Source organism: Rhipicephalus microplus, chromosome X (genome assembly GCF_043290135.1).
Source record: "Rhipicephalus microplus isolate Deutch F79 chromosome X, USDA_Rmic, whole genome shotgun sequence".
NCBI lineage: Eukaryota > Metazoa > Arthropoda > Arachnida > Ixodida > Ixodidae > Rhipicephalus > Rhipicephalus microplus.
The window spans coordinates 204714725-204736557 of NC_134710.1; the positions used below are offsets into that span (position 1 = coordinate 204714725).

Below are 21833 nucleotides of genomic sequence, written 5' to 3' on the forward strand. Positions count from 1 at the left end.
CTTCCTTATCGTGTTTAACCGCATGAAAGACCGGGGTGGCCCTTTAGCTTGTATTTTACAAGTCGGTATTTTTCGTTTGCGATTCCTAAACTTCAATTTTGAGCTCTTCGACCTCAGTTATTTGCCGCTCTTCTGTCTCGTTAAGAGTATCAATCAGACCTTCAGATTTACCCAACTAATCGTTTATTCCAGACAGCATTGCTTCATGTGTTGTGTTTTCGATGAAGCCATGTTGTAGGCCCGTGTGCTGAGATTTCGGTGCACGTCAAAGAACTCCCAGGTGGTTGCAATTTCCGGAGCTCTCCACTACGGCGTCTATCATTATCATATGGTGGTTTTCGAACGTTAAATCCCACATATCTATTTATCTAGTTTCATGTTTTCTCAGTTGTTTTCTGGATAGCGTCTAGCTTTTTCATCATGCTGTTTCAAGCTGCCTGCAAACTCTTGAGTAATTCTAGTTGAGTTTCATTCCAGGGGCCAAAATTCATCTCAACACCACCAGAAATGAGCAATAGTAGCATCAAATACAGTAACCGTTTAGCGAATCAACGAAGGTTCTGATGACGAGCTTGTTCTTTCCCGAGTTCGATATAACTACAATCAGATCATGTTGTTGTGGGAAGAGCTGGAAACGCATAAAATATTCTACGTAATTGAAAAGGGTAGTGTTCACTAACCTGTAATACTAACATAGAAAGTAGCTGTATGTCGGCCAGCGGGACGGCTCCAATTCATACGAAGACAGGTAGACGTGCGTTTTAGTAAGGTTGCACATGGTCACGTGGTCCTTCATACTCAAAAGCCTTTGTCGTATCAGTTTAGACACTGATGCTATCACTGGCGTTGAAGATGGCTGGCGGTTAGTAGAGGCATTGATTGATTGATTGATTTGTGGGGTTTAACGTCCCAAAACCGCTATATGATTATGAGAGACGCCGTAGAGGAGGGCTCCGGAAATTTAGACCACCTGGTGTTCTTTAACGTGCACCCAAATCTGAGTACACGGGCCTACCACATTTCCGCCTTTATTGGAAATGCAGCCGCCAGTGCCGGGATTTGATCCCGCGACCTGCGGGTCAGCAGCCAAGTACCTTAGACACTATACCACCGTGGCGGGGCGTTTATCGAGGCAGTCCCCTTCAGCCAAATGACACGATAATGTCTTCGCAAATGCCTTTGAAAAAGAAGGAATCACAGCCTGATTCATCGATCGCTTCGAGTTCCAACGATACTCGTCAGAGGCAAGATCCTGTAATACCAACATATCAATAGGCTGCATGTTGGCCAGCGTGTTGGATCTAGGGCCTGTACACGTGCTATTCGCACAGCCGCTAGGCACGAGCTGGGGCACCTGCGGCTCCCAAACGGAGCGTGAAAGAGCGTCGCCTTTTCGCTCATTTGCTCTTCGTTTGGGTGCGGCAGGTGACCCGGCACGTACGTTATGGCTGTGTGGGTAGCGCGTGAGCAGGCATTTAGGAATAGGCATATCCGCTTGAAGTGGGAGTTTCCTGGTAGCATTCAATAAAGGCCCGTGTATTTTCAATGGTCACCGCAAATTAAAAGCATGCGAAGGAGACTCCACTTTCGTTCTCAGTGGTTTATTCACCACTGTTCTCGAGGAGTAGTGTCATCTGAATTGTATAGCAGAGGGCTGTGGAGTAAACTGACAGACAAATCGAACATTTCCGGGCCGTTGACATGGCAGCGCGTAAAGTGTCACTGAAGGCAACACTAACCGGAATGCTGCAATTTGTAAGGGTTAAATCTCTGCTTCGTGAAGATAAGAGCAGTTTTGGTGAAAAAGTTCACTCGATAAGTGTCGCTCATGTACCTCTCCTTCATCCACAATACTCAACCCACTGGGGCTACAAACGAGGATCTCGAAGCGGTTATTTGGTACATATTTGAGCAGTTGAGTGTGTGCTTGCCCTCACGTTTTCTGAACAGTTTATTTTTCTATGTCTTCATGCGTTGCGTGTGCATGTAAAAAGTGAAGCATTCTACATTTTTTCAGCAGGCGCGCTGCTTTCAGAAACCTACATTAAACAGTTCACTCAGATAAATTGCCGGGTAACTTTGTATACCAAGCTGGCAGGGTGTGTCGTTGGGGATACAGGACCAAGTTTTTGAGCTCTAACTTCAGCAGCTAAAATAAAACAGCCTTCGAAAAGTGGGTGAATCGAAGCTTTTCTCTTGTGGGCCCCACACTGGAATGCCTATTTGCGATGAAAATTTGTCCGGAAAAGTCGGGTAAGCTAAGACCACCTGTTGCCAAGCAACAATTTGTAACGAGCGTAGGATGCAATCTTGTGTAATGTATGACTTTTCCAACCGCTTGTTGGCTCTTCTGACAAAAAATTATGCTACTCCAGCGGCTGATCGCGCATTGTAAAGCAAGTTCTGGTTAGTGACAAAACGTACAGGGACTCTGTAACCATAGTTTGGACACATTCACCTTTTTCAATGATTGCTAGTCAGTAAAATGAACATCTTTCTTTGATCAAACATTAAGGCAGCTTTTGCGCTTAAAAAATTATTATACACTGCGTGTTATTCTTCAGACAAGCAAGTGTCTTCATTTTAAAAACGTAATGCTGCTGTTAAAAATTAACATAGATTCATTTAACAAGATACATTGGCGCACAAAACAGTACCCGATATCTCGAAGATTAACTATGTTGGCCCCACCAATAGCGCAGAACCATTAGTAGTTGGAATTCTTTCCTCGATGATAGCCTGTTTTTTGTTTTTGTTTAAGGCACTTAACTCTAACTGAAATGAATAGAACAATAAGGAAGACCAAAAACGTAAGCATTTTTTCTGCTGAAACTTTTTTGTATGTTGTTAATTTGCATGTAATCTGAGTGGGTAGACGTTATCTAAAACATTCCGCATTTTTTTATACTGAGTACACACATGTGAGCTCAAAATAATTTTTCCACATGCCTGCACGACGCAAGGAATATGATATGCGGTTAAATAAATTGTACAGTTCCATGCTTGAAGGTCATAATACGATTGCGAGGCTCATTGTGATGTGGGCCTCGTGATGTGACTTTTGACCCCTCGATGTGGTAAAGACCCATGTGATTGTTTAACGTGCACCTATTTCATAGTAGATGAATGTTTTCCGGAATTCCTTCCCATCAAAGTGTATGCGCCGCTCCGTAGAATTCAACTCCCATCCCATAGAGCATACCACGGTCACACTTTAGCTGCAACACAGTTGTGTGTCAAGCGGATTTGTCACATCACTGGGTGAACAGGGTCTAGACAGCACAGTTACGTACACTTATAGTTCGAATGTTGTACTAGGTGTGTTCAAAAAGTACACAGCATTTTTTCCCCACGTGAACCATTGAAGCTCGGGAGCCTTCCTTCGGTGCAGATATAGAGGCGGAAATTCATGCACATACGTTAATTTTTTGTTATTACAGCGTCACTTTCTGGCAGTCAATCTTCGAGTGAGGATATATGGAGAAAACTTGTGATATCACAGTAAGTTGTAAAATGACAAGACAACATCCGCACCGATATTGCATTACATTTGCCAAAGGCTTGATGTCACCCAAGAAAAAAGCGATCGGCAGTACTGAATGGTGTTTTGGTAACGATGCCATGAACACCTTTTTGGTGAATAAGAGTCACAACAGCTTCAAATATAATCACACACTAGTGGAGAGCAAAGTGCCGTCAGGCTAACTCTCAACATGCCGAAGCGTTATTTAACAAGGGTCACCTCACCATCCGAGAATTCGTGAACGAGATAAAAGCAAGCATGGGGCAATCGCATTCAATGTTGGCTAGAATTTTGAGCACGAAGAGAGCGTACTGGAAATTCGTGCTATTACGGCTAAAATGGAACAGAACAAACTCGTTCTATAAAACATTCCCGTGAATGTCAGGGTCGTTACTCCGTGTTCATGGCTCCCCGTTGCTTTCGGCGGTTTTCCAAGCTGCAAATGTTGCCGAAGGTGACAAGATTTAGGTTAAGAGAAGGCATCATGTGGAATGCAGTGTGGTAACCGGGTTTATTATCATCCCTGAGATGCGTTCAAGAAGTGTTTCCAACACTGGCGAGTGTGCTTGGAGAAGTTTGTACCTTACCGAGAAAGCTTTTCACCTCATGCGCCATCCAAAGCACACTGCGAACGGCCCTTTGGTGACGCAGAAAAAATATTCGGCTTTTCGCTGTGTGCTGGGCTCTGTCTTGAATGTCCGCTCTTTCGTTAGAGGCCGCCCACGTCGTACAGAGATCGCCGACTGCTAAGTGTATTTCCTTTCTTGATACTTCAGAAGGCTACCTGCATTGTAGAAGGTTAGGAAACGTTAACAATTAACATATATTTTATGTATACCCACAGCCAGCATGGTCAGGATAGTTCTACTGAGTCAGTATAGTCAAACTCTCTTGGTTGGATGGCGTTAATATATAGGTTACATAAAAGTGCGAACTGCCACCTAGCGAATTTAAAATTGTTGATCTGCTGCATTAGAACCGAAGTGAAACCAGTTTTATGGCTTATTTGCAAAAGTTAGCGTTGTGACAATAAAATCGAGTTGAACGATAATTCACACTTCACTCCTACTATAGTGGTGCGCCTGTGTGTACCTGTGTACACAACGTGTTTGCCGGCAAAACGAAATTGACAAGTTCACCAATAAGCGGGTTACCACGTACAACTGGCGTAGATTATATATGTAAGTTGGATACACATTGAAACTTGTTATACTCATCTGAATAAACTCCAGCAATGTTGTGCGTTAGGGTATTGTTCATACCTTTATGGTTAAAAAGAGATAGTGGTTTGCCACTCGTCCACCACGTTCTCTCTTTCGATCGTGCAGTGCTGCTTAATTGGTTGAGTGGGCCTGTCAGTGGTGATGACAAGACGACGCGCACCATACAGTTCCTGAAGCTCTGATAACGTGATCCGCTATTCGTGTTTCACTTTACAAGGATAGTTCAACTTGGTAAGCATGGAGCAAGAAAAATCGGTGAAGAGGTCCAGGAAGAGGAGACAGAGCTATTTTACAATATTCGCGAGGCATTTTTGGCTGGTTATTGCTATTCTTTCCCACAGTTTACCAACATAGATTATTTTAGGAGGCGTCACTCATAATCATATGCTACTTTAGGGACGTTACACCCCAACGTTTATCATGATTTTTAAGCAAAAAGCCTAGATTTCGCACATAACGCGAAATCTGACCATCCAAGCACCGCAATAGAAGTGCTAACACGAGTGATGCGAAATTCATCGTCTGATGATGGCCCCTTATGACATCGTCATGACATCAGATCGTCAAAGCTTCCGGTGAGTGACGCTGACGCCGGTGTCGAAATCCCGCGGAGAGTGCCCTTATACTTGGTATCGCAATAAAAACCGCCGACGCCGGTGGCGTTGGTGGGTTCATCTTGCTCTGCCAGAAGGGGAAAAACTCGGTGACGTCAACGACAACCTTGGTCACCTCTTCCACAAAATAGGGACGTGAATTAGGCAGAGAACGGGTTAGACTCCCGTTGCTTAGAAAATTCAGTTACGTGCACTTCTGCATGACAAGTGAGTAGGGCTTGGTCGCCATTTTTTTAAATTTCGTTGACTAGCGCTCCTATCGGTCTGCGGTGACTGATTCGGTGACCACCGCAAAAAACGGTCCGAGAGTGATTGGCGTAGAGAGGGCCCTTTTGGCGGATCTCGCCGCCACCGAATCTAATTCGGCTCACTTTCGGCGGCCGGAATGCTCATTGTGAACGTGCCCTTAGAGTGGGCTTAACGATGTCTTGTCGCACCATCTCATAACTGATGACGAAAACGCGCCGAAGATGTGAAGGTCTGAGGACCGCCAAATGGTATGGGCTGTGTATTAATGGCTTGTCATTAGCGCTCTTAACTACATGCGCATCGTGGCATAGCGGTAAGCGCCGCGCAGTATGATTCAATAGGTATAGTTCGAAGCCTCGTGGCAGAGCCTTTGCATGTCGTTTTGAAAGATGATAGTCTTTCTTGGGATAATTCAATGAAAAACTTTTGGTCTGTCTGGCTGTCATTCGACTTCTCTCTGTGTCAAACGAAATTATTCAGCTATTATAGGCTAAAGTTCAACTATTTACTCAAAGTTTCCCGATCTTGATGTGCTTTTTACCTTCATACTTGTGCGTATTGTCAATTAAAAAATATTGCTCATAAATGAGGCACATTATCAACTCGCCAATATTGTGTGGTGGGTTTCTTTATACTCGAAAAGGCTTACATAAGTAAATTTGGGACCGTTGCGTTCATTACGCTGCGCTGACACTGCGGCGCTATATGCCTGAAAAAAAAAGAGTATCGCTTTGCTAAGAAAATACACACGTGGCCTTACATTCAAAAAATTATGGCCTGCGAGATGACGCGTGAACGCCGCGCTGTGGCTATTTGTGGCGAAATCGGGCTACAGTGGGCAACACCATCCCTGCGCAAGTGTTGACAGGCGATCGGCGACGCGCATACGAATACACGCAGCGGCACTTCGTTGCGAGCGGTCTGAGCGGATTGTCTTCGAATAAAATGCGTTGACCACAGTTAACTGGTAATATCTACGCTCCTCTCTTCCGAATCAGCGCACAAAGTCTATGCACCCCACGAGTAAAGCACATTATGCATTTCAAATGAATGCTCACCCTGGGCGACTGTCTTCGCGCTTTCGCAATAAATCGCGCCTTTGTTGTGGTCCTTGTACGTAGTTATCTTGCGTTGCGCCAGCTACGCACTACTGTAGCGTGACTGAAACACTTATTTACTTGTTTTTATCTGCATACAACGAAGAATATAGCGAAAGATTATAGAAAGTCTGCATATCTGTGCGATTAGTTCAGTAGCGTCGTTAACGCCCTATGCATTTACTACAGCGAAAGCTGTTATGAGGTCACAAGTCGGGTTTCGCGCAGCGCCGCAGTTGTCCACCACCGCCGCCACCGCTGGTGTCCGTTAACCAAATCGCGCAAAATTAGAAAAAAAGAACTAGCAATAAGCACACAGTGGGGCTCGAACCCGGGTCCGCTGGGTGCCTGCCCAGTATTGTACAACTAAGCCACGCCGGTTTCTTTCTCCAGTGTTTAATACAGATGTGGCTTGCGTATATACATAGCATACGACATACATAGGGTCGACTCGACAAATTTACATTGAACGTTACAAGTAAATCTCATATAACACAATGTCTAAAGAGGTATTTGAGTAGCTCACTTCATGAACTCAGCATACCAGTCCAGCTAAAATTGCAGTTGGTCATGAAAATTTCTTAGCCGCACAGCCATTTTCGCACAGTGGAATCGCGAAGACACCATTGGTTGCGCACGCTTATCCAACATGTGAGTTTTCCCTGAAATATGCGTGCCCATTCACAAGAGCATGTGAACTGGCACGTTATTGCATTTGAGTGGTACGAGATAACGCATGCTGTGAGAATTCATATCCAGTCATTTTTTAAAGCACTCTGCAGAGCCTACCAAAAAACGATGGCATCCTTACAACTAAAAAACAATGTTTTATTGTTTCTGTAACTCCACAGAGGTGGCAGTTAATTGAGGATACAAACATGCCTTTGTTATTTAACCAAGTTTTTACAGGTATTGTTTCTGTATGCACTTTGTAAACGAATGTCTTGGTTATTAGTAAAATAGGCATTTTTTTACATGTAATAGCACGTCATGACCATAAAATGCAATATAAAGTGAGCGGTAAAGTGCGGCCGAAAATAGCACACCCAATGCAGCATAATAGAGGTCTTATCTTGAGCTAGAAAATGAGTATTGATTGGAGAATCTGGCTTTCAGAAAACGCACTGATTAGTATACTTCACGCATCCACCCTTGCAGATAAAGAGGTGATACAAAATTAGTAGATACCATTAAATTTGGTAAAACATTTTCGAAATTCACTTGTAATAATGTTCAAAGCAGCGAATGCGCACAGTCACGAAAACAGAAAAAGCGCCACACCAGTTGTCTTATAAATTGGCGCACCAACCCAAGACCTCCTGCGCAGAGGTCCAAAAACATTGTTTCGGCTCATCGGTTCATAGGTTGATTAACAAATAAAGGTAGCGGATATGCAGTGAAATTTCTGAGTAGATACCCTCGAACAACTGATTATTTGCAGTAAATAGAGTATTTTTGTTGTTCGAAACAGGTTGCATGCTTTAGCTCTGCCAAAGCTAGAGAGGTTATGAGGAATAAAAGTCTGGGCATAGCGCTTTAGGATGGGCACAAGTTCTTTCCAATATTGCGCACTTGATCGATATGCATGTAATGGATCACCTAGCTATTTCGACGAAACACAAGACCATTCTATACCCCGAAAATGGTTTGGTTTATATGTCCATGGGTGAAACAACAGTACCAAGTTCTCCGCAAAGCTTAATTGTGCTCCTTAATTTTTTTCAAATTCTCTTATTGTTGAATTGTTGACCCCACCATTTGTATACTAGAAAAATAAGTACAAAAAAAGCTAGGTTATCCACATACGCCCATGCCGTTACCTCATTCCCATAAGCAATGAAACTGCAGACGTAACCACATTGAAAAACACTCAAGTACAGTGGATCCAAGTAAATAGCAAAAAGCATTGGCGACAATAGACAGCCTTGTTTCACAGACGAGTGAGGAAACACGAGCGATGAAAGATAGCCATTACAATTAAATGGGTTGAACAGTCATTGTAGCATGGTTTCACACCTTTAAATATAATGGAGCCAACGTAGGCATGTTCTAGAAAACAAAACAGAAAAGAATGGCGAACCCGATCAAAGGCTTTCGCTAAGTCTTCTTGCAGTATTGCTAGTTCTTGAAATGAGTGTGAACAATGCTCCCATACTGCACGAGTAATCTGTATGTTAGTCTGTATAGAACGACCTTTTAGACTGCAGGTCTGATGGGCACCTATAAGTATCGACATTGAATGTTGAAGTATCGACATTGAATGGGCATCCCAATTATCGACATTGCAAATTTAAGTCTGATTAAAAGTACCTTGGCTGTAATGTTGTAATCAACGTTGCACAATGTAATTTGTCTGTAGCCATCGACGTGACGAAGTTTTTCTCTATCTGAGCATTTTGAAATCAGAACAGTGCGGCTTTTAGTAAAAGAGCGAGGAAGCGTCTCCAGATTCAATCTCAGCGTGAAAATGTCGAGCAGTAGAGGTCACAGTATGACTTTAAAGGCTTTGTAAAACTGGCCGGATACTCCATCAGGTCCTGGCGTTTTTGACAATGGTAAGGGTTCGAAGGCAAGTTCTATTTCTGTTATAGTGAATGGTCCACTCAGCGATGTAATGTCATTGCATTGCTGAGTAACTCAGGGGACGAATTGCAACTCATGATTACGGAGTTAGACAAGGAGAGCAGAAAGGTGGGGTCTTAAAATTAATCTGCAGAAAACGAAAGTAACGTACAACAACCTCGGAAAGGAGCAGCGCTTCGAGATAGGTAATAGTGCACTTGAAGTTGTAAAAGACTATGTCTACTTAGGGCAAGTAATAACCGCAGAGCCGAACCGCGAGATTGAAGTAACTAGCAGAATAAAAATGGGGTGGAGCACATTCGGCAAGCACTCTCAAATTATGACAGGTAGATTGCCACTATCCCTCAAGAGGAAGGTATATAACAGCTGTATCTTGCCGGTACTTAGCTACGGAGCAGAAACCTGGAGACTTACAAAGAGGGTTCAGCTTAAATTGAGGACGACGCAGTGAGCAATGGAAAGAAAAATGGTACGTGTAACCTCAAAAGACAAGAAGAGAGCAGAGTGGATTAGGGGACAAACGGGGGTTAAGGATAGCGTAGTTGAAATCAAGAAGAGGAAATGGACATGGGCTGGGCATGTAGCGCGTAGAAAGGATAACCGCTGGTCATTAGGGGTAATTAACTCGATTCCTAGAGAAGGGAAGCGGGTTAGGGGGAGGCAGAAGGTTAGATGGGCAGATGAGATTAAGAAGTTTGCGGGTATAAATTTGCAGCAGCAAGCACAGGACTGGGTTAACTGGCGGAACATGGGAGAGGCCTTTCTCCTGCAGTGGTCGTAGTCAGGCTGATGATGATGATGATGATGATGATGATGAATAGTCCACTAATAGATTCACGTTCCTTGTCAGTTAGAGGAAGAGGAGTCACAAATCACGAAAACTGCGTCACCAGATCTTCATTTTTGTTTTCAGAAGATGCGCTAAACAATTCTTTCCAACAAGTTTCAAATTCTGACATAATTTCACTGTAATTATTGACCAATAATCCTCCCGAGTAAAGGTCTGGTATTAACTTGGTTTTAGCGTTGCAATATTCATCGAATAAGGCTTGACGTGTGAGCTCCTCCGAATTCAAAATACGAGTATTACGGAATCGAACACATGCGCCTCGGTAGTGCAAAACGTCATACATCTGAAGTGCGTTTTTGGCATGAGAAATTTTGACTGTTTAGTGACCAGGAGCCTCACGCTCAAATTCACATAGGTTTTGAAGATTTTGGTTTAGCGTATATTGTTCTAATTTCAAGCAAAAGCCCCTCACACATGCAATTTCTATAGCTGTTTCCCGAACGTCTTGTTTGAATAATTCCCAAGAGGCGAACAAAGGCATGTCAGCTGACAAACAGTTCCTCAGTGCTACGCGAACGCGTTCAGTAAACTCCTGGTCACTCATAATTGAGGAGTGGAGTTTTCAAAGTGCCCACTGTGGTCTGAAGTTAGATCTAATATTGCTACCTATCTGTCCCACAACAATTCAGTAAGCTGAAAAGAAAGTAGGCTCCGTTGTGCAACGCCCGTCGGGGAAAATAAGTGGGGCTGAAACGTAAATGGGATCAAGGCGCGTATGTGTCCTGCCTTGTGCATGCGTATACGAGGGCAGGTTATTGAGTGATCCTATATCAACTACAGTCTCATATTTTCAACTATAAACGAAAAACCAGAAAAAGTATAAAATCATAGTAGAGGAGCTCAGCCGAAAGATTTCACCAATGAATTACATGCGTGACAGTGCCACAATAAATGTATGGTTAATGCGAGAAGCCCGTTTTTTAGACAAAATATGGCCTCTACCTTCCATGAGTCACTAAAAATGGCCCAGAAACGCTCAAGCTATTGTAACAGATAATATTTTCAGTAAAGTTTTACAACATATATGTTAGGCATGCCATCGGAATTAATTTTGGATGTCTGGGCTCCTTAGAGCGTTAATAAATTCAAGCACACGGTTGCGCATGGTAACTCTTTTTTAAGTACAATGTAAGTCCCGAAAACTCTGGGGTTTATCTGAAATTATTTTTCTATGCAGTACTACCACGGCCAGACAAACACAACTAACGCTCCTCGAATGATCAATGAACTATAGTGCCGTAGTTGTACGCCTACCAACAGCGCGCAAGTGCGTAGCCTAGAGTCTCGTTTTTGTTCACAACCTAGTCGCTATAAAACGCTGAATTGACACACCATTTAATAGTCCTCGTGTTGAGAGGATGTAAAGAAAAATTTACTATGTGCTTGAAACAGAAACAGGCAACCACGCTCAAATTGTTTTGTTGAATCGAGGGTACGATTACAATAAACAGCACTCTGGTAAGTTTCACTCGCTGAACCTATTATAATGTATAAGCAGCCAAGCGAGACGACTTCGTACGTCATTACAGTTACACTTGCGCTGGCATGACCAGACAAACCACACTTTGAGAACATGCACGACGTACGCACACACACAGAAGCATGACGTGACTAGCAGACGACGCATGGAGCGATCCGCACTTGCGCGCTTGAACCAGATGCCGCTACGCGGCGACTCTGCTCGATCTCGCGGCGAATATCAGAGGCCATCCTTTTGTTTTTCAAGATTACTGCCGGATGGCGCTCATGTCTGATTTACTGCCTCCAGTTTTGTCGCGCAGAATGACCAGTTTTGTCGCGCAGAATAACCAGTTTTGTCGTGCCGAATATCAAATAAACGTTTTATTCACCCTCTCCAGTCGGAATACTATCGTCTTTTGACGACATTTGCTGTGAAACATGTAGGTGCGGCGCCAGGTTTTTGTTCTTTGCAATCTGTTGAAATATATTTTACAAAGTCGTATCCGCGACGGAATTAGGTCAGCAGACCTGTGGTGGACCTCGGCGTAAAACCGTTTCGTGTTTTAAAAATACCTAACAACGTGCCAATAATCCATACCACTGGCTTGCATCCTCTTTATCCTCGTGCTCTTAACCTTGGTTTTTCTCTATACATATTGCGATCGTACAACGCGCTTACACAGCAGTTGCTAAAACGTCAGATCTAATCAAAGATTGTGACGTCTCACAACCGCTTAAATTATTTGAATCGGATCACTCATTCTTTCAACCATAAAGTGTTTTATGCCGGGGTCCACCATTGCTCCGCTGCCGTAATTTCATCTCTTTCCGACATGTGTGGGACTTAGTAAAATATGTTCAACAGAGTGCGAAGAAAAAACAAGCATGATAGGATCAGTCACGTGGCGTAAAACCAGTGGCCTCTTCATCTACAGCGCGCGGCGCTAACCACTTGCCAAGAAGTGCGCGTTGTCAAGCGGGCTAACAAGCCATTTATATGCACCATATACCGTTTGGCGGTCCTCAGAGTTTCTTAACTTGACCGCGTTGTTTTCATCAGTAGCCAAATGGTGCGAAGGTCTCCCATTCCGCACACTCTGCAGGTCGTCGCGTCTGGCGTTTCGATTAGTGCCACTTCCACAAGGCGCGGTTTCTCCTGAGCGCGCGCTTATCAGACTCGTGATGCGGGAGAGCACAGACGTAACTTCGCTCGCTGTCGCGGTCCCGTCTGCGAAAGGTACACGCTGCTCACAAACTAAGTAAAATTGTCACAGTTCATCACGCTCGTTTTCTGTATAGGCTATATGTGCGTTCGTTTCTTGTGTTTTTCTCCTCGAATATTGTGCTTTAAGTGTGCAGCTGTGACAGTTGCTAGTCCGCGCACGTCTTATGTATGCTCATTTGGAAACTTCTTTTCGCTTGAGGCTTGCGCTGCAAGTTTCGATTTGGTTGTCTTTCTTCGCGTGATTTTGCAATTTGTTGCACCATCATTGATTACTTCGACCCTTCTGGTGAAACAATGCACAAAAATGGTCACCTACCTCTGTGAAGAAACCTTTCCCTTTCGTTGTATACTGATTCCTAGAAGAAGGATCAACCACATTTTTTTTTTCATGCCCTTTGAACTTCGAACAAAAGAATCGAACCCTACGAGCATGCTTGGCAGCCGAACACATGCAGCGTGCTCTATACATACTTTGCGCTGTAACACAAACATGGAAGCCGAAGCCAAGGCGCTGAATCAAAACAGACTGGAAAGTCATTCTGAATGCGCTGCCGCTAGAGAAAAGTCTGCATTACATGCAGTTGTAGACACTGATAGCCACCCAGCAGACGACATGTGGAGTAATCGACACTGATCGTGCTCTGAACCGCATCTACACTTGATTTTGTGTGGTGTTTGGTTGAACATTCAGTACAAATTGTTTTACGAACTTGGGAACTAATGCTTCGAGAACTCGAGCAGGGGAGACTAGCCGACAGTGTTGAGCAGCCTTTACGTAGCAAGTGCGTGAGCGAAGAGACGAACCAAAGTGCTTTCTCTGGCGTCACACACGAAAAAAGGCCACTCCAAGTTCTCGGGAGAATAGTTCGAAAGGCATTTGTGGGTGTGGATCCTGAAGTTAACATATCTACTTAGGCTTACCGCAGGTTCAATGGTTTTTAAACAGATCTCGTACGCTCTGAAAACAATTGCACCTCTCAATTGGCCGTTTTGTTGTTGTTGTTTTTTGCCAAAAGAATAATGGTCATGTATCTTGCCTGCCCTTCATCGATATATAACGCCGTGCAGCCCAGTACTTTCAGGTCCTGAATAGCTTCTGCACTATCAGTGTGACAACAGTCGTGGTAGATTGACTTGTTCTTGGGCTAGTTGGTGCTTGCTACAATAGATAATGCAGCAAAAAAAAAATACACTACGTATACACAGAACCACACACCACAAGCGCTTTATCGGTTCTATTCCTCCGACATGGCAACACGTCAGACGGGTAAGCAAGATTTTACGTTCCGGACTGTAGCATCTAATGCCTCATTTAAACAACTAATACAAAGTGATGTTTTATTTGAGAAGCTCAGTAGCTTGTCGTACAGAAGGTGAAATATCTCAGATGCGTCGTTCATGATAACACTGAGTGTACCCGCAGAAGCGTCTTGGATACCTTGCTGAGACAACTGAAGTACCCTCAAGAAGAAAACAGTGCGTGAAAAATACAGGTGGTTGATAAAAAAGCACGTAAGGCGTGTGGGTCTGTCTGTCCACCGCACTTTTTTGCCCTACGTTATGAATTTGTGCAAACAGCAACTAGCATGAGAACAAGTTCCTCTGGAGAACATTTCTCGTAGGGGGCCCCCCTTTTCTGTTTTGTGTTCTTTCTTGTCTTCCGAATGCGGACTCGTTTGTTGCCAATATCGTGGCGGCTATGTGTCGCTCTAGATGCAAGACGTTTTGTATAAGAAAGGACTTGTATCTACGAGAAGTTGTCTCCTTTTTTGGTGCCACCCCTCCATCCTGGCAAGGTGTCAAGCGGTTAAGTAAGGTTTTACGTTCCAAACTTTGGTGCCAGATACGTATTTTGAAGTATTTTGAACGACTGGCTAAAAAAGATCTGTTTTATGCTAGAACCTCTGTGGCTTGTAGTCAGGAAAAACTTAAGGATCTCAGACGCCTCGTTGTGAATAACACTGAGTGTGTCTGGAAAAGCATCTTGGATATCTTGCTGAGACAACTGAAGAAACCTCATGAAGAGACCAGCTATACTAAAAATACAGGTGGTTGGTAGAAAGCGCTTGTGGTGCGTGATTCTCTGTGCTCATCGTTTTATTTTTAGAGGCGAATCTCTTTATAGTCAAACCTTGTGACTATAGTCACGCGTAACGGAAAAAGAAGAGACAAGAAAGAAAAGAAGGTAAAATAAATGGATAACCAATGCTCCTCTCATTTCCTAGATGGTATTACCCTACCGCTACTCTCCGAAGTGCCGCTACTCTCAAAATGACTGCAGGATGCGCTTTGCCAACAAGCATCTCCCTCAGTCTCCTGGATAGTCGCCGAATACTTGGCGGATTACTGGTGGGTCGATGTTTGATCTGTCGCGTGCCAAAAGCACGATATCATTATAAGGCACGTTGCAGCGTCGAACTCCCGGTTGAGTCTGAGGGACGTTCATGTGGCCTAGTTGGTTTTTATTGAGATCACAAAAAGCATTTTTCGATCCGCCGGGATTCATTAACGTGCATCTAAATGTATGTACACTTGTATTGTTCCATATCACTCCCCCCCCCCCCCCCCCATTGGCTGAGAATCAAACCCATGCCCTTGGGTTCAGCAGCATAGTATCTTGCCTGCGAAGCTACCAGAAAGGGCTAGAAAAAAAGGGCCAGATTATTGTTGTAAGATAAAAATACTTCCAAAAGGCTGCAAGCGCTTTTACAGTGAACTATTCGCTAGTTGTCCATTGTTCACGAAGGAGAATGATAAGCAATTCTAAAACATAAGCTGATTGTACAGTACATTCAAAATATTTATTATAAATGTACCAAAGGAAAAAAAAACTGACCATAGCATAGTGGTTGTTTTTGGCTATGGTATCACTTGTCACGTTGGAAACAAAAATAGTGATAAACAAGCTAGAAAAATTTACTCGACTATTATTTTTTAGTGATTGAAGACAACCCGTGCATATAAAATGTTTTCTTTAAGGTTAACACTGCAGTTGCGAATGCAACAAAACACGTATGAGCACGATTCAAGTGAAACCGACTAAGCCATGTCATTGCTCGTGTCAAATAACTGAGAAACGCAAAAACGAAAGAGCATCCTACTTTTGGCTTGTTCGTAAATGTTGAGAAGCGATTATCGTCCACTTTTATCCAATCTAGTTAAATTGCGTATATCTTTACCGCATCGGAAAAAGTACTATAGAGACTCGTCATGGAGTGCACGAACACTAGTGATACCGCCCTTAATAGGTGCCCCCGCGGCACACAAATGAGCTACTGCAGCAAGCGGCTGATGAGTTTTTCTCTGCGCAATGTGTCTGCTGGTCTTATCGTTTTCAGGCTCCGCAACTCTGCTACGGAGCTCACCAAGGTGAACCCAGTAAATTAGATGATGGGTAGCATATATCCCCGCATTAGAGAGAGGCAACCAACCCGCTATTGCAGATTGCCGACTCGGCATTGGCCAGCGGTGCACTTCGACTGATGAGGAACCCCGCTTTGCACTTCAGAGTTTTCATTTCGGACCTGTAACTAGCTGCCATCGCCCGGAGAGAGAAGAAGAATTCCCAGTGAAACCTCTTCTGAATATTCATCAAGGGATCTGATTTCAAACGCATTAAAAGGAAAACACTGGTGCTTCGACGAAAACTTTTTCGACAAAAAAAATGTCTTTCCTGATTCATAAGCATTTTTGTTCGTGAGTGCTGTGTATCATTGACTGGTGGCCTCCGCTAAAAACAAGCAGGACATCCGGTCTTGCTGTAATTAATTTACGCATATTCATTCTGAAATAAGCAATTTTTGTAAATAGGAAGTCTGAATTTCATGATGAAAGTGCTCTGCAGTTGTTGCTGCAGATCACTGAAGGTATCAGCGAGATTACCCTATGGCCAACTTGGTTTGTCGCGCGGGTTCCAGAAAAGTAGGCAACTTGTAGTTGTCTTTGTTGTTCGAGGAGACTCATTTCTTTGACGTTTTTTTGTTGCTTGTGCTTGGTTCGTGACTAGACTCCGCGTCGGCACAAAGGTTGTATGCCCTCGCAACAGAGTTGTCATTGGTTTCTTTCAGTAATTCATATGCTCAGTACATCTTCTCGTGTAAATTCGACAAAAACGGGCATCCCGCAACAAAATGAAGCTGGTGTGCTTCGTTCTACCAGATTTCACTACCTGAAGCTAGATGTGAACTCTCTATATTATTAGCGGTCTCCACCTTCAATGAATCTTTTAATGGTACTCTGTATCTGGCCTGAACTCTATGATTTCTAAATAAACTGTATGCATGCGTAGTGAAATTCTTGTAAATTTTTCATTTATTTGCAAACCATCTCTAACTTGAAGACCAATCAATAAAGCAAAAATGTATTTCTACTTATATGGTCCTGGTTAGTTTAAATTAAAATATTTATTGATCAAAACAAAAACTGTACCTATACTACCACCTCTGTGCAATTTGACTACAAATTTGGTCGTAATGTTCAACTGCATGGCTACTTTTGACTTGATTTTTGCGCCTTTTAATGTCCACCGAACAACAACTATGTCTCGCACAACCGAATTGCCGAGAGTGTCCATAGCGAAAAGTAATTATTTGTTAATGAAAAGGTTTCTAAACAAACGCATTTCTCAGTGAAGTTCTGCATGGGCCCCCATTATAAAGCTCAAGTATGGCGCGAGCCCTGTGGCCTACCTTGAAATGTTTAGCCAGAGCCCACATAGACACAGGTACAATTCGGTCACGCAGGAAGGTATCTCTTCGTGCTGATTATTATAATTCTTTTATCCGGTCGTTTGTAGAAGGTAATGAGGTGGCAAATTCGATGTTCATAGATTAAAATGCCCCTTCACTCATAGTAGTATTTTATGGTACAATTCGCAACAATGCTGTGCTTCAGGCATGCTCATGAATACATCAAATATAAATTATTTTTAATAATGCAGTACATTTATAGTCATGGAAATCAATGTGGACAGGCAAGAAATCTTTCCAAAAATTTTTAAACTGATTTGAGTCCTTCGAGCCCGGCCGCGGCACTCACATTTTTGATGGATGCCCTTTTACTATGATATTACTGCACAGTATTGAAACCAGATGGTCAAAATTTCCTGAGTCTTCTACTATGGCGTCTCTCGTAATCATATTGTTTTGGGACATAGAACCCCGATCATTATTATTACTATTATCAATATTTATTGATATAATAAGACAAAGCATATAACTAAGACAAAAGATCTGGTAAATCAAAATTCATCCAATTCTTTTTGATGATATCATGCACACTTCACAATAGAAACAACGATGACGATTTATATTCTTGATAATGACCATTTAGAACTTACAGATTCAGCAAGATGGGGCAAGAAGAAAGCAAAAGCAGATACAATTAGTTCTTGTTATAACCATGACAGCAAGATGTGAAATGGTTAGCATGACACTAAATTACCATATTTACACTGCCCCGCATAACGCATCAGTTAATCCCAAATAAAGGGTTCTTACTTTATTTGGGACATAAGGACAGGAATGAGGCTTAAATTAGCCCGCAGGGCACAAGAACTTAACCCAAAGATGATGTTTTATGAATAATATTTCGCAAACATTAGTAAAATACAAAAGTAAGCATGTTCTTGCAAAAAAAAAACAGCATGTACATCAATCAGCACATCCTGCTACAAGCAGGTCCTTCAAGTAGTGCGTACCTAGCTGCAGGGAAAACTGCGTTAGTGATATATTGGCGCTCGTGGTTGATTTGCTAAGCACAAGAACATGGGCTGAAGAGTTGTTCATTATTTACGCTTGCTTACGCAAACACATTGTGCGTCTTTTTCCTCTTTTTTTTTGAAAAGGAAGAAAAAAAGCTAACTTCTTTTATTATTGGTGCTCTTGCTGAGAGGAGGCACACTCAGGGCCAGCCTTCTGCATGCGTGCACGTCGGCTCGGCCCTAAATGTCTCCAACCATGCAATAAATTACGTGCAGGTGTGCTCAAAGGCTTGACTTGGAATCTCCATTGTGTGGGCCCGAGTCCAGCTTTGGCCTATGCCTTCATGCCTGGGCTTCGGCTTGGCTGTACCTAAAGACCCTTCAGATGGCCTAGCTAGGCTGTCCGAAGTGAGTTGGATAAGGGTTTCGGCTCAACCCATGGCCTTGCAGTGATCTAGTTCTTTCAAGCTTACCAGTTCCTGTCGTACCATTTGATATATAAAAATAATCAATTCGTGATACAAGGTTAACTGCACAACATTAGAGGTGGTTTCAGAAGTTGCATGAAAATGGGCGATGAGACACAAAGCAGATAAATAACATTGTTCGTCTATTGTATTTGTCTTTAAGGAGAAGAGCCGTGCCTTCCTACAACCTCTGAGCGCGTAAGGGCCAGTCTTCCTGGCGCATGCCGTCGCTTCGGAACGTCTACAGGTTTAAATGGGTACTGACACAAAATTTTGTGGTCGAGATAGCCGGTGTAATCAATTTCCGTGAACATGCCTATATCATCTTCTGAATATCAACAGCGAACACAGCATGGAAGGTATTTCACAGGAATTCTCATGTTTGGTTTTGAAGGTATTGACGCCATGAAAAAGGGACCCCATAGGAAGCCCCATATACTCCTTTCACACTGGAGGTGTTATTCTGTTAGGTTTATATGCCATTCATAGCAACAAATTTCATTCAATTCAGTGCAGTGATACACTAAAAATGTAAATGTCATTTGTTCGTCAGGTCAATGTCCACAATTCAAAGAAAAGTGGCTGGAAAAGTCGAGGGAGGGAAATGTACAGGGCTAAAAAAGGGAAGTCAGTCTTTTCGAAAGACATGCAGGAAGTCGCTTTGCTAAATTATTACGCAGAGAAATTTTGTATTGTTGTATATATGGCCACCATAAGCCAAGACAATTCCCTTAGCCAGTAGCCGAAGTCGGTAGAAGTAACACAAGGAACACGGCGTGCGTGGCATGACGAAAAACAACGACAAAACAAACGTCTCGCATCTATTTAGGTTCTCTAAAACGCGATGTAACAGATGCACTCGTGGTATAGTTTGCGGCGTGACCGCACATTAACTAAGAGCATTTGGCGTTTGTTCAATTTACAACACTTTCTCGCATGACGAGCGTACAAGAGGGAGCTTGCAACGGAACTGCCGTAGCCTTATGGGAGAAAACGTCTCCACGTAGGTTCAGTGCACTCGCGCACCTGATTTCATCACTTGAGATACGTGCGTACACGTGCAGAGAGGCATCTGCTTGTTTTCATCATGACCGACAGTGCCGATGGCAAGGTGCCACTGAGGTAGAGAGTCTATCTTTTGCGAAAGCCTTCTGTACTCGTCCTCGTCATTGCAGTCGAACTTAATGTATACCCTCTACCCTAGAGACTACTTAAAAGGTGACATTCGGCATTGTCAAATTGACCCGCATTCAGACACGCCAATAATGTTGCTTTTTGGGGCATCTAATTTTCTCACCACGCTGCTGTAGTCATTCTCGTCCTCGTTCGGCCCGAACTAGAAGTTGTTGAAGACGTCCAACGCGTCGTCCCCAGCATTGCTCTGTAGTAGTGCTGCCTTCGCTGCTTTCGTTTTCTTCTGGTTCGATACAGCCAATGCTTCCGTCTTTGGCTGGTCCGCTGCCGCCATCACCTGCAGAAATAACTCAAACTTCTACTTAAACGCTTCCAGTTTTCTGCGACGTTACCCGTCAGCCGCAATGGCTCCGGAGTCTTCAGGCAATCTATAATGTGCTAGACGAGGAAACAATTTCCTGCGGCGTCGAAGAGCCGCTTCAAACACCATGTACAACTAGCGCGATGGATGTAGGGACGACGTTGGCAGTATGATGGTCAGTGCAAGAATAACAACGATGTTTATTGAGCTTTCCGCTCGCATATAAAGGCACGCGCGAGTGCCGTGAACATACTGCGCAGCACTGCTGCGCAATGACGCCGATCTTATCAGTACGCGTGCTCCATACAGCGTAGAGATGATCACGTGGCCTTAGGGGTGCGAAGGAGGCTTGACAAAAACGGTGAAAGACTGATTTTTCATATAGAGACTGCGTTTCTAAGTGAGGGACTGGGTGGAACATAAAGAAGGTTTGGTGGAACCGGCAATACATCTTGCTTTTTAGAACTTCCTCGAAGACTATTTGGAAGCTCGTCATATAGAAGAAGCTTAACGGAGCTTGCATTAACTCGTTCAAGCAAACATTCAAAAACACACACACAAAAACGGGATGCCATATTGCGTGTATGCGTGCATGAATGTGCGCTTGAATGAGGACACGCCAAGTTGTTTCATGTTTCTTCAATATGACCTCGACAGTTGTGCCGAGGCGCCAGAGTGGCTTGCGTCTGTAAACCTTCACATTACTTTGTACACACCATAGGTTTGGCTTGTAGTACCAAAGAACACAAGAGCGTGCGTACGCAAGTGGCTTGTAGTCCCCCGCCCTAAAGCTTCCTTTAGGTGCTGCGGGGGTTTATTGATAAGTCACTTTCTCGCCATGAGAAACGTCGATACGCAACCAGATGCGTAATGTAGAACAAATATGCACAACAACAATTATTGTTACATAAAACTTAGCAACAATGACGGATATGCGAAGGTATGAGTAAAAATAGCCAACGGCTTCACTGTTCGACTGTTTTTATAGCGTTGATTAGCAATACTTCTTTTTCCTCTCGTATTGTGTGCGACAGCTGTGGGGGACAGCGGTGCTGGTGAAGGCGGACAACATCGCCACCTAAAGCGGCTGTTGTTGTGAGCTCATGACAGCAGAAGCTGTAAAATTTCGTTCACAATTAAAAAACCAGTACCCCATATACAGCGACCTCCGCACATTTTGTCAAGGCAAAAATATCTTCCCAATGCCAAGTTTACTTTTAAAGGGCTAATTAACAAAAACTTCCTAATCAGTGTTTTGCCATAAAATTTATGGCAGCTTATTTATGACAAGGTTTCAAGGTGTGAAAATTTATCACAAAATAATTTACATGCGACACCAAAACTA

General features: G+C 43.3%; 1 protein-coding gene and 1 long non-coding RNA gene across 4 annotated transcripts in view; one reads left to right on the forward strand and one right to left on the reverse strand.

The window, feature by feature from the left end:
• The window catches only part of LOC119187640 (G-protein coupled receptor dmsr-1), a 951250-nt gene that overhangs the window by 477936 nt on the left and 451481 nt on the right, over nt 1-21833 (forward strand). The window lies entirely within an intron of this gene.
• LOC119187676 (uncharacterized) overlaps nt 4030-21833 on the reverse strand; it is a 28126-nt gene continuing 10322 nt past the window's right edge. Inside the window, exons 2-4 of one of the 2 annotated variants that reach the window (XR_012887156.1) lie at nt 20291-20464; nt 7233-7404; nt 4030-4307 (exon numbers count right to left, since the gene is read on the reverse strand). This is a non-coding gene — a long non-coding RNA (uncharacterized LOC119187676). The remainder of the gene's footprint in view (nt 4308-7232; nt 7405-20290; nt 20465-21833) is intronic. The other variant, XR_005111886.2, reaches the window with a different exon arrangement.